The sequence below is a fragment of the Xiphophorus couchianus genome, chromosome 7 (assembly GCF_001444195.1).
Source record: "Xiphophorus couchianus chromosome 7, X_couchianus-1.0, whole genome shotgun sequence".
NCBI classification, from domain to species: domain Eukaryota; kingdom Metazoa; phylum Chordata; class Actinopteri; order Cyprinodontiformes; family Poeciliidae; genus Xiphophorus; species Xiphophorus couchianus.
The window spans coordinates 35,574,409-35,586,982 of NC_040234.1; the positions used below are offsets into that span (position 1 = coordinate 35,574,409).

The window sequence follows — 12,574 nt, forward strand, 5'->3', positions numbered from 1 at the left end:
TGGCTTTCACATTAGAATTCAAACTGAACCAGAGTTCACTTCAGCCGAACCGAGACCGAGGTTTATCGGTGATCCAGAGTTCAGTTACACATTCACACCTCCTCAAACAAACCAGAGTTCAAACTAGTTTGACTAAAGCGTACTAAACTGGGCTACAGCGCAGGGCATTCTGGGTAAATACAACCAAAACCGATGGTACAAAGCTGGCTGGAGAAAAGACTAAAGAGAAATCCACTAACTGCTAAAATCTGACACTACTCCATTTTTGTTTCCATTATATTAAGAAGGAAGTCGCGCTCAGTGATTTTGTGTTGTTTCCTTCAGTGGTTCTTGGTGCAGCGCCCCCACAGGCCAGGAGGGGAACAGGTTTTTCACAAGGTTTGGTTGGTTTGACTCAGAGCAGAGAGAAAGAACCACAGCAGCTGGAGGTGGAGCAGATGATTAGATTTTGGCTCAAATCAAATCGAATCTACCAGACTATCAGGTGTGAAAACAATCTAATGCACAAAAATGAAATCTGGAAAGAGAAACTGCAGCATTTCTGATTCACACATTGATGACGTCCTTTTAATCAAACAGCCATTTTCCCCAGGCTGACCGACATTAGTTCCTACAGCAAATTGTCTCCATTAATACCTGTAATTAAAAAATTATTCAATGCTGGAAAAAATACTCTCTCCGCACGCTGATGCACAAACAGTAAGAGATTTTTATTCTGTGGCATAACTTTTATAAGCTAATAAAAACCACAAAGTAAAAAATTATCCTGAGGAAGAGTTTGATTTGACCAGATTGAGTCCGTAGAGAAATTCACCTGAAAATGGAGTATTTTACAGTCTGACTGAACAACAGCTTCTTTATCTAACAAGAATAAATCAATGACGGATCAGTGATGCTATCAGGAGTAGAAACAGATTAATCTACAGAAAGAAAGCTTCTCACTTTCTGCCCCCGAATCATTTTACTTTGTGAAAGCCAGGATGAATTTATTTTACTCAGTCAAATTTCATTGTAATATATTTTTGGAGAAACATTTAATAAGTTTTGACCAGAACTGATGCATTTCTGCACAATAGTTACTCAAAACAAAATCAATTAGTGAATATAATTTAAATCACAAAAGCAACTGAAAACAGTGATGTGAGCTTTATGGGCAGCCGCCCAGAGCAGCAGCAGGAGAGGGGCGCATCATAACCACATTTACAAATAAAACATTTCAATGTAATTTAAAGGTTTGTGTTGCTTTTCAGTGTAGACTGCAGCTGAGAGCGAGACGGCAGTGAAGACACCTGTGTTTTTAATGCTCTTTGGTGAGAACTTTTCTGGTAATTCGCTAATGTGCTAACAGCCGAGCTAATTTTTTATTTAGCGCTTTTGTTTACTTTGAAAACACTTTGCTTCCCCTAAATAAATGTTTTCATAAATATTAAATTGCTCATTTATTTGGCTGTTTTGTAAAATTTCAGTTGAATAAAATTTAACATGTGTTGAAGCTTCGGTTATCGACTGTCAACAATTAGACGTTTATATCGATGCTCTTATTTTGAAGGGGGCGAAGCCAAACAAGAAACATAAAACGGACAATAGAGGGCAAGATATAAACATAAGTACGACATTTAACAGCTTTATAGAACATGTAAATTATAATGTCAAAATTAAAGTGGTGCTTCAGGGTTGTAGACTTCCAAGAGCAGATACAGTTTAAATTGAAGTTAGCACGTTAGCATTAGCTTCAGCTAAATACAGGGTTGGTGTAGCGCTTTAGCGTTAGCAGAGCTAATGTTTATTTAGTTAGTGGTGCCATAGCCATTCGTCTATCCATCGTCTATACTAACTTGCTATTAAAAGGCCCTTAAAGTAATGGAAGAATGGAGGAGAAGAGCCTGAGACCTAAAATACTTGTGTTTACTCAGCAGAGCTTTTAGTGTCTCTTAGTGTGGGGTTTGCATGTGTTGGTTCTCTCTGGGGACTCCGACTTCCTCTCAGTCTAAAACATGACTGCTAGCTTATCTGCTTGCTCTAAAATGTCCATAGTCGTGTGTGTGTGTGTGTGTGTGTGTGTGTGTGTGTGTGTGTGTGTGTGTGTGAGAAAAGTTGTTTTGTTTTTCACGGTGTTACGTATTTTAATCATAACAATTATAAAAGAAGAACTTCCATAAAACAGGGTTTCTGACCTCTTTAAAAACAAGCTCACTTTCTACAAATCCAAGCTTGAAGCTACATAATGGAGCCTTTCAAGTTTAGTAAATATAATCCAGTTTAGAGTACAAACAGGATTTGTGAAGTGTAGCTGGAACCGGGACGCTCCTTCTCAGAAACAACTTTTCCAATTTTCGGTTGATCTGCCAAACAGGATTGTGTGGCAGATTAAAGTAAACTCGGTGGAACCCGAATGTGGAGCCGTGAACAACGCTGCCCACTTCCTTTAAAGCAAGTCGGAGGAAGGAAATAAAAACATGCACACATTTTCTTTCAGGTGTCTGCTGCATGGATTTATTAGCCTGTCCGTCTTTCTGTTTGTACTCAAATCCTTTGAGCAAGTTTGCGTGCCTGCACATGTCTATATATATGTTTTGACAATTTAATACTCGCAGCGGCGCTTCATCCCTCAGAAATATTTAAATCTGAGCCGACTGTCTCTGCAGAGCGCTGCGTTGGACTGATAGGACTAAGTCAGGAGATACCGGCTTCCTGTCAGAGCCCTGAAAGGGAGGAAGCTGCTGCTCCCTCCGACCACAGACTCCCAGATTACTCAGAACCAAAAACGCTTTTACTCACACAAATGAGGCAATTTTCTCTTCCAGGCTGCGCTCTGGAAACCCTTCAGGCCGCATTAATAATCTGTGTAATAATGAACAATAATGCTAAAATAAAACTGAACGCTTTTTACGCTTTGTTTGTTTGGAACATGGGGAGTTTAACTGGGTCGTTTAGGTCCGTTTATTGTTCATTAATCTCAGGTTTTAGTTGTTTTAAAATAAGTTTATCTATTAATTGAATCTGGTTTTGAGTCCTAATCAGTGTGAACACAAATACTGAGGCCCTTTATTTACTTTAATGGTGTTGTTCTTTACGTTTTCAGATCCCTGAGGATAAAATGAAGGTTTGTGTTTATCGGGTCATTTAGAAAGTTTTCTATCATAAACAAACAGATAATTCACTCATCTGAAAATTAAACACAAAGACGCGGTTATTGAAAGTTTAAATTTACCTTTTGTCATTCTCAGTGGCAGTTCTTGCATATTTTTGGCTCTACATCATTCAGAACAAAATATTTCCATTTTTTTTATCACCTGGATTGAACCTGAGGAGATTTTTATTCAGTTTGATGTTGAAAGTTTCACATTTGTTTCTTATTGGCACAAAATATTCCCAGTTTAGGATTACGTTTAAATTACATCAACTCCATGGAGAACAATCCAGCTGGAGAATTACAGGCGTCTTCAGCAAAGCAGGAAAGATTTTCACAGAAAAGATCTCAGCATTTTCAGCAGCCATGTTTGATTCCATGCCACATCGTCGCCCAGCCAGTTCTGCTGAAATGAAATGAAATGAAATACCTCGCGCTTTAACCGCCATCTCCCGGTTTATCTGATAAGAAGAGGCCACTTCACTTCTGTTATTGGATTGTGCTTCCAAATCTTCGTTTAATCAGATTAGAGGGTTTAAGCTCCTTGTGGTCTGAGACACATTTATGTCTCGTTTGGCAAAAGTCCATCAAGCTTTACTGTTTCTTTGGTCAGAAATGTACAAACATTCATCGTGTTTATGATCATAAGATTCATTCAGAGCTTTAAATTGGTCTTTTTTAAAAACTAAAATCTGGTGCACGTTTGAATTTATAGCAGATTTTTGTCTTTTCCACAGAAAGTTGTCATTTGTTAAATCACACAGTAAAAATTAGTTTTGGATCTTTCAGCCTGCCAAAACAAAAAGGGTGTTTGTTTTTAGAAGTCATATTTTCACTGTTATTCATACACTGCTGAGCAAAACAAACTAAAGTTTACAAACTAATTATTTAGCTAGCAAATGAAATATTTATTTTCCAAACAAAATATTAATTTTTCAAACAAAATAATTAGCTTGGACTTAAATATTTAGCTAGCAAGCTATTTACTAGCTGTTTAACTAGCTATGTATTTAGTTAGCAAGCGATTTATAAACTAACAGAAGTAAACAGAAGCTAAGAAGGCTAGTTAGCAGGCTAGCTTGGTAACTAAATAGTTTACACCCCAACTAGTTCTAATTAAATCTCTGTTAGCAGGTTTCACCTGAACCACACACCGTTTGGGTTTGTTACATTCTTGATGCTTATTGACCAATTTTCTTGTAAGAATTGGTGGATTTTAAATAAACTTTCTGGTTTTCTGGGTCGGACTCCCTAAATCTCAACAGTGTTGAGGTTGAACTTTGACCCTTGAAGGAAGTCTTGGATGTATTTTCAGGTTTCGAATCCAGTTCTTGCTTTAACCCAGCAGGATATTCCATCATAACCGCCTTGTATGTTTACACACCAACAAGCTTTTAATCCAACTATAACGTCAGAGGTGTTTTTGTGACAACTCGGTTGCTAGGCAACCGTCTGAATGAGTTATGGCGTGTTTGTGGATGTTTGATGGGCTTCCTAACCTCAGTGCGTTAATTCCCCAGTAAATAAAGCAAGGAGAGCATGAGGTCAGGGGTCAGGCTTTCATTTCACAGCTCATGTTATAGATCGTGCTTTATGTCAAAACTGACATAAATGTTTACATTTAATAGTTTCTTAACTTGTTTTAATGAAAATCCTCATTCTTTGCACAAAAAGTAAAACTTTTATGAAGCAAAAATACCATGAAGATATTTTGTAAGCTAGAATGTGTAATTTCTAGTAGTGTAGTCTGTCTAATTAGGAACTAATGGATGAAATAATCATGAATTAACTATCAGTTGTTCAAGTGAAACTGTAAACAACGTTTAAAACAGAAAAGTTGAGGTGCGACCCGATTAGCTCAGGCTAGTATTCAACATTTAAAACAAGAGAAAGAAAGTTCAGGAAAAACTACTGAAGGATCAGAAATGTGAATTTAAGTAAATATTTTGATTTTGTTTGGCTCCTTTTGGTGTAAAAATTCATAATTAAAAAATATTTAAGCAAACTTTCACACAAGATAATTAGAAGCTGCAATATTTCTGCTTAAATTGTGGAATCAGTCATCTGATCGTCTTACTGAGCTCTTATATTTATGAACCTTTGTGCTCTGACTGATTTTGTTCCTGTAATAAAACTCCTTAATAATCCTCCTCATAATAACAACCAACCAGCAGGTGAGCCGGGGCTGCATGAGGGCGTTCAGATGATGTCGAGGGCATCTGGAAACACTCGGCGCTCTCTGGGGGAAACTCATTTAATTTGGGCTCCACTGTGTTCATCTACATTGTTCATCTTTATGGGATTATCCATCATTCATAAGCCCACCCATTTGATTTCTGCAATACATCTCTGAAAATGCAGTCATGAAGAAAAATGTTTTATTGGAAATGAAATTAGATTCTGCGCCACGTCGTTTATTATCTGGTGAAAACGTACCGCAGGTTGAATGAATTGTCCTACTTAACATCATGGCTGAAAACAGGAAGGTTGAGATTCTCTGAGTTTTTGTTTTGTTGGTTGTTCTTATGAATCCACATGTGAACCACTGGAAGAGTTTTTATCATAAATTATGTCCATGTTGTCTGGCTGAGAAAGACACGTTTCTATTTGAGGAAGTTCAGATGTAAAATAGATTTTAATCAAATTCTGTCATCAAACCAGAGATATAATCACTGCTAGCTAAAAAGTTAGCTGTGCTAACCTTAAAGCACTAGTCATAAACATTAGCTTTGCTAATGCTACAGAATGACACTAACACTGGATTTAGCAGAAGCTAATGCTAAACTGTTACAAAAACAAACTATCTAGCAGAAGCTAATGCTAAACCACATGACCAATGCCGCATCTAATGGAAGCTAATGCTAAAGTGCTAACTTTGACTCACATCATTTCTGCCCTTGAAAGACTACAACCCTCAAGCACCAGTTTAATTGTGTTTGAAATGAAATTATTGGAGGAAAAAAAGAAAATGTAAGGAGAGGAAATGGAACAACTGTGTTATTGTCCCCTTCAAAATAAGAGCATGACGTCTACTTGTAAAATTCTTTAGTCAAAAATCTAATTTTATTTGACTGAACGTTTACAAAACAGCAAATTTATCCAGGACAATAAATTTTAGGTGAAGCTAAATGTTTTAAAAGTTAGCTAAAGCACTAAACAAAAATTAGCTCCACTTTTAGCAGAAGTTTGTCCACTAATGCTAATTAATGAAGACGATGACAGCAGGTCTGGACCAGAGTTCTGTGAAAGTCAACGGTGTTAAAGCCGTCATGGCGTTTAAATGTAATGTGTTTAAGACGGAGCAGCAGGTGAGATTAATTAGACATTATTGTTCATCTAATTTCCGCCTGGAGCAATGTCATTTATTACGCTTCCTGAACCCAGTTTCCCAGTATGAAACGGTTGGTTTCACGCTGCCTGCACCAGTTGAAGGCTTGTAAAGGAAGAATAATTATTAAAAACTTTAGACAAATCGTTTGGCTCGTCTTCTTCCTTAAAACCCGGGTCCTCTCAGCGGGCAGGGCAGCCGCTAGAAAGTGGAACCACCACACTGCGCGTTGACGTCACAGATCACAGAGTTTAATCTCATACAAAGCAATCGACAACAAAGCTGCAGAGGAACAGAGATATGCATTTTTCTCATAAAATAAAGACACACAAGGGGAGACAAAACAAACACGAAACAAAGACAAACAGCAAAGACGTCTTTGGAGAGAGAGCCAATGCAAAAAAGCAAAAAGGTGGCAACTTTCTGACAATTTAGTGATGACACTAAATTTTATACTGAGTGGGTGTTTTCCTATTTAATTTATGCATTCTAGGCGTTCCTCTTGTTGGCCAACTGGAAACTCCCAGAGAAACTTGGAGACTCCCCTCAATCTACGCAAAGATCAAAGGACCATCTGCCTTCTACCGAAACAAAAGAGCGGATAGCTGATTGCTGCGCTCTGACCGCTCTGACCCCCCGTGGCTCCCACGGTCATTCTGAGTACAGAACGATCCTGAGATAAGACCTCACAGATACCTGAGAAATCTAACGTCCCTGTCTCCCAAGGAAAATGCTAATTTTATGGCTTCGCCTGTGGCCCGGCCTCACAGTGGGGGTCCCATTGAGAGATCTCCCTTAATCTGCATTTGGTTCCTGTGTCTCTGAATACTTACCCATCTGGTTTAGTTTTAAATGCTTAACACAAACCTGTTCAAAATAAGAGTGTTCCATATATCTTTTAAGATTAACTGTATTAAGCATTAAAAATAATCATATTTCCTTAACAGTCCCCCTTTTGAGGTCTGAAAAACAGACCTCACTAAAAATTGATTAAGCTTTCTAATACAGAGCCAAAAACTGTGTATTAAACTAATAAAAAAACCAAAAAATAAAAAGACAAAAGAGTGACGTACCCTAATTATATACAGTCCCCCTTTTTAAACAAAACCCAAGGGTAAGAAAGACTTATCCACACAAAAATAAAATCATAAAACAAAATTATCACAATACAACCAAAAACACAGGACAAACAAAACCCAAAGTATAAAATGAAAAAATAAAACAGGGACATACATAGAAAAATTAGTAAGAAATGCACTGCAACTTAAAAGACAACATTCATCACAAAATTACAATCTGCCAAAAAATGAGAAACACACAAAGTTACAATCTGCTGCTCGCCTTTTTTCTGTTTTTTTTGTTTTTTTTCTTATTCAATGTCCGTCGACAGTCTCTCAAAAAACAAAATATGAAGTCTTCGTCAGGAAATGTTCAAAAAAATTGCGCGCAAAAAAGAAAGTCCTTTTCAGAGTTCTCAAAGACGAAAACACGCAATAAAAGTTAATGATGATCCTCTTGCAGCCTGATCCTCCTCGGATGGAAACCTCAGGTTTCCATCCGAGCGTCCGTCGCTCACTGAAAATTGAATTATTATGCTAATATAACAGTGAGTTTCAAAAAGAAGGTGAAATCTCTTCCTGAGAAAACAAGATCCAGCCACGTGACCCGACACCGGTTTGTAAAACAGACATTTCGTGTCAACATAAGTTTCATTAGCATCAGAAACACACTTACAACATTCTGTAATATCATCATAATCAAATAATGGGTTCACCGAAAAACAATTTTGTGCTTTGTCATTTTCCATCAGGAGAATTACTTCTTACGCTTTTTATCAAATAACGCAGACTTTGAAGGAGATCACATCCAGAAGGCACCAGAACAACAGCAAACTGAAATGAGAAAGCAGATGTAAGAGTCTCCAAAAGCATCATTCATTTGTGTATACCACACAAATATCTGCAATTCACTCGTGTCCGAGTGAATCCTCCCCGCTCGTGACTCTGTGGCTGTTATCTTTGAAAAAATGTGAAACCGCTCCTCCAAGCAGCTGCACACCCCCTCTAAGACACCAACGTTTGCCGTAAATTCCAGAGTCAGACTTGGAGCTCAGAACTTCAGTCCAGTCTATATGTAGAAACCCGTGAGCAGATCTCATACCTGTCTCGTTCTGCACATTCGACGTAGGATGTGATCCATTCAACCTACGTTTCAATTATTTAATATCATACCTCCAACTGGTGGAAAACGCCAAAACCTTGTAATCACTTGCTTCAAAGGACATGTGTCCAAAGTAATGTTTTGCCAGAATGTTAAACAAATGCAGATCTTTTCTTAAACCAATCTTGTAAAAATAGGATTAAACAAACGAAATAAAACAATAACAAAAGCTTAAAATCGTAGTTGTAAAGCTTACATTCACCATCAAAAAATGAATATCAATATGAATTAAACAGTCCAGTTTAAATTACTTTTATAGAAGACTAGATCGTACTGGTTGTTTTGTCTAAAACATTTTACATACGTTCCTCAAACAAAATTCAAAAGAGACAAACCTGGAGAAATTATAATGTCAATGTATCAGTGAACAAATCCAGACATTTTCAAAATATACCAATTTTACCTATGTCTTTTGCTTGTCGAATTTAAAGTTTTATCCAAAATCGTTTTAAATGGATATAAATCAAAACAAAAATCCAGTTTAGAAAAATCATTATAATCCCACCTGTGTACTTGTACTGATTAGTGATAACTCTAATCAAAAACAGATTCTTCAAAACATTTCTTAAAACGTTTTACTCCATTAAATTAATGCTCTGAAAATGGCCAGCGCAATAATATTTTTTAATTTCTATAATTATTTTCCCAAGTTAATTAACCAAAATATGCTTCATTATCACTATAAATTTTTTATTGGTTTCAAAATACTTTAGCCCATTGTCAGAACATTTTTCAATGGAGAACAAGTCAAATCCATTTAAAATAAGCACATATATCACCAGACCATATTTTCCTTTCACTTTTATGTGTTGCACAGATCAGACATGTTCTTCAAAAGTTTGGTTAAGTAATATAAATTTCAGTAATCTCTAATTAAGTAAAATAAACCCATAAAAATAAACCCATAACATATTCTCCCCCTATTTGATGATGCATTAACTGTTAAATGCAACATCATTCCCAGTACCTGAAACAAAAATGTTGATGAAACAGGGTTATCATGTCAGCTGAGAACCCCACCGATATGCAATGCTGCCTTTTTTCTAAAAAGTAAAGTTGTCAAAACAAACAGAATACGTCATCTTAGCATGTGTCAAACCTTCAAGAATACGATGTTCCCAAAATACTTCACATTACAGGTTTAAAACTCATTATTTCATCGTACTCTTATGACTTACAAATAGCACGTTGACTAATGAAGACACTGTGATGGTCTGGCCTACACCAGCCAGAGAGACGTTGAAGAAGAATCAAAACACAATTCAGGTAGTAATAGAACGACTCAAGGCACAAACGGACTTACCAAGACACGAGGGAAACTTAGATACTGGCTGATCAGACCATTAACACACACCAAAGGGTAATTAAACACACAAACTTAACAAATACAGGTCAGTATAGCACTAAAGTTACAAATGAAAGAAATTAAACTAAAGACCAAAGTTCCCTGTCCCCTGGTGAACGGGTCCAGAGGAAACTAGTAACTCCAAAGAAAAAAATTAATTTGTTATACTTAACAAAATAGACAGAGAACTGACTCGAATAGCTAAATAAAAAGTCAGACTAAGGAAAACAAATTTAAAAACAAAAATCTAAACTATTCCCCAAACAATATATAAAATAATATGAAAAGAAAACAGAAAATCATTACCAAGAGTATCTGTGTGTGACAGACTCAGTGTTTTGATGCTAAAACTTATATTCAACCTTTTCCACATTAGTCCTTACTCACTATGTATGTGCTTGTCAAACTATTTACTTGAAAGAGAAACTGGTTCACTAAAGCTAGGAAACCAAGCAGCATCAAAATCCTGTCTTATGTGATGGTAAAGACTATCTAAAATTAATTAAATCCTGTAATGTTAGATTTCACAATTGACATTTTAAAGTCACTACACCATTCTGAGCAATCTCTATTGTCAGACCATAAAACAAAGTCTTAAGCCCACCATAAAACCCCCTTTAGACTTCTCGGAGGGGCCGACTGCATGGCAGGAAAGAGAAAAACCAATAAGGACTTGCAGGAGAAACTCCCAATTCAATTACTACTTTATTTTGCACTTAAATCATCAGATATGTTTCAGTTTCTTCTAATTAAAATTTAAACTTAAAACCGTTTTTGTTGGGATACCTTTCGGCGTTCCACCACTAAAATTGTAACTTATATACTGATATTTTGTCAGGAGGTACTTTAAACGACGGGAGAGACAATGATTTGCCTTACAGTTGCTTGTTCTTGTCTGCTGAGCTGCTGTGAGCAGAGGTTACTTCACACTTAAAATTAGTGGTATGCAAAGAGGCTTCACATGTTAATTAGTTGAATCTAGTGGGGGTAGAAGTTACAGCCCAGCTGTTGCTTGTTCTCCCGTGCTGAATGTCTGTGAGTGAGGGTTGCAACTTCTCCTTGGGCTTCATTATACTCACGTCTAAATAAACATACTTGTCGCTTTTTCCTGTTTTGTTCTATCTATTTATTTGTCTTTATTTTCTTATTTTATTTACAACACTCTCTTCTTTCTGTAGGCACCGTTTAATCATCTCTTATTACAGTTCAATCTTGATTCTCTACACTAGTGCCATATGATCTTTTTTCATTAACCAATAAGTTATTCCAAACGGAATATTATCCTTGAACAACAAATCTTGTAAATTTCAGCAAACTTTTCTATATCTAATCAATGTCTATTTAACAAGAGAGTTACTTCTAATTTATCCTGTCTAATTATCAGTAAGTCCTGTAAATTTAATAATATTTTATCTATCTTAAAGTTTTGGTCAGTTTTAAAAAGACTGATTGTGAAAATATCTAGAATCAGCAGCATGCTACAGTTTGTTGTTATCTGATCAATCCCTCTTACAGTTAGAGCCTGTTTCCCTAAAGATCTTTGTTTTGTCTGCATCCTCTACCCATTAAAAAGGTCCTATTGTAACTCATTATATTTTATTCTATTTTCCTCCTATCCTTTCATTTATGTATTTATTTATTAATTTGCCAATACATCATTACCACAATCCTGGCTTATTCTTTCTTTCTTTATTTATTTATTTAACCTTAGAACCCATAATTTATTTTCAATTTGTTCAGATGTTTTATTTTATCAGGATTCTATCTTAAATAACCTTCCAATCTTTACACTGCAGGTCACACTAACTGCTGTTATTGCCTAATTTTAATAATTTAGTCCAGTTTAACACATAGGGTGTTCTAAAAACCGGAAATTTAGCACCACGAGACAGCACGAAAAATACTCTGCAGGGTAATTTCCGCTTCTACTTGGCATCCAAGTGAGAAATTCTTGCTTATTGCATCCACATACAGAGGTGCTGTTTACATTCCCGTTGTATTTAAATGACATAAAATACCAAGTGGTATCCTATCTCCAATCACACAATCTTTCACACCAACATGAATTACAACACAAACACAACACATCTGGCCAGTTTTATAGTCAGTCAAAATTTCAGTCACCAATGTTCAGTCTGTCCTCATTATTTTATCAAAGTTTTACTGTAATTTTATCAAATTTTACTGAAATTTATATCAAATTTACTGAAGCTTCAGAAATTGTCCAATGTTTTATTAACATATTTTCATGTGTCAATTTAATTAATTTTAAACTCCAATCTTCAGGAACCTGTGTAAATCCCCGTGCACGTTTAAAAAGAGACATCTCAAAGTTATGTTAAAATCAAACCACAACCAATAATTTTGTTTTCTGGTACCAGTTTTATTTACTTAACTCTTATTTGTATTAATTTATTTATCTTTTATACTAAAAGACCACGTTTCGCCATCGTTCTACTTCCCCGTTAAGACTCTTCTACGAACCCCGACCATAAAATAGCGTATAGCATGTGTCGCAACTCAGTGTCCATAATAACTTTACAATAAAATG

At 36.1% G+C, this 12,574-nt stretch overlaps 1 protein-coding gene across 4 annotated transcripts in view; it reads left to right on the plus strand.

The window, feature by feature from the left end:
• The window catches only part of pcbp3 (poly(rC) binding protein 3), a 66,116-nt gene that overhangs the window by 25,885 nt on the left and 27,657 nt on the right, over window positions 1–12,574 (plus strand). The window lies entirely within an intron of this gene.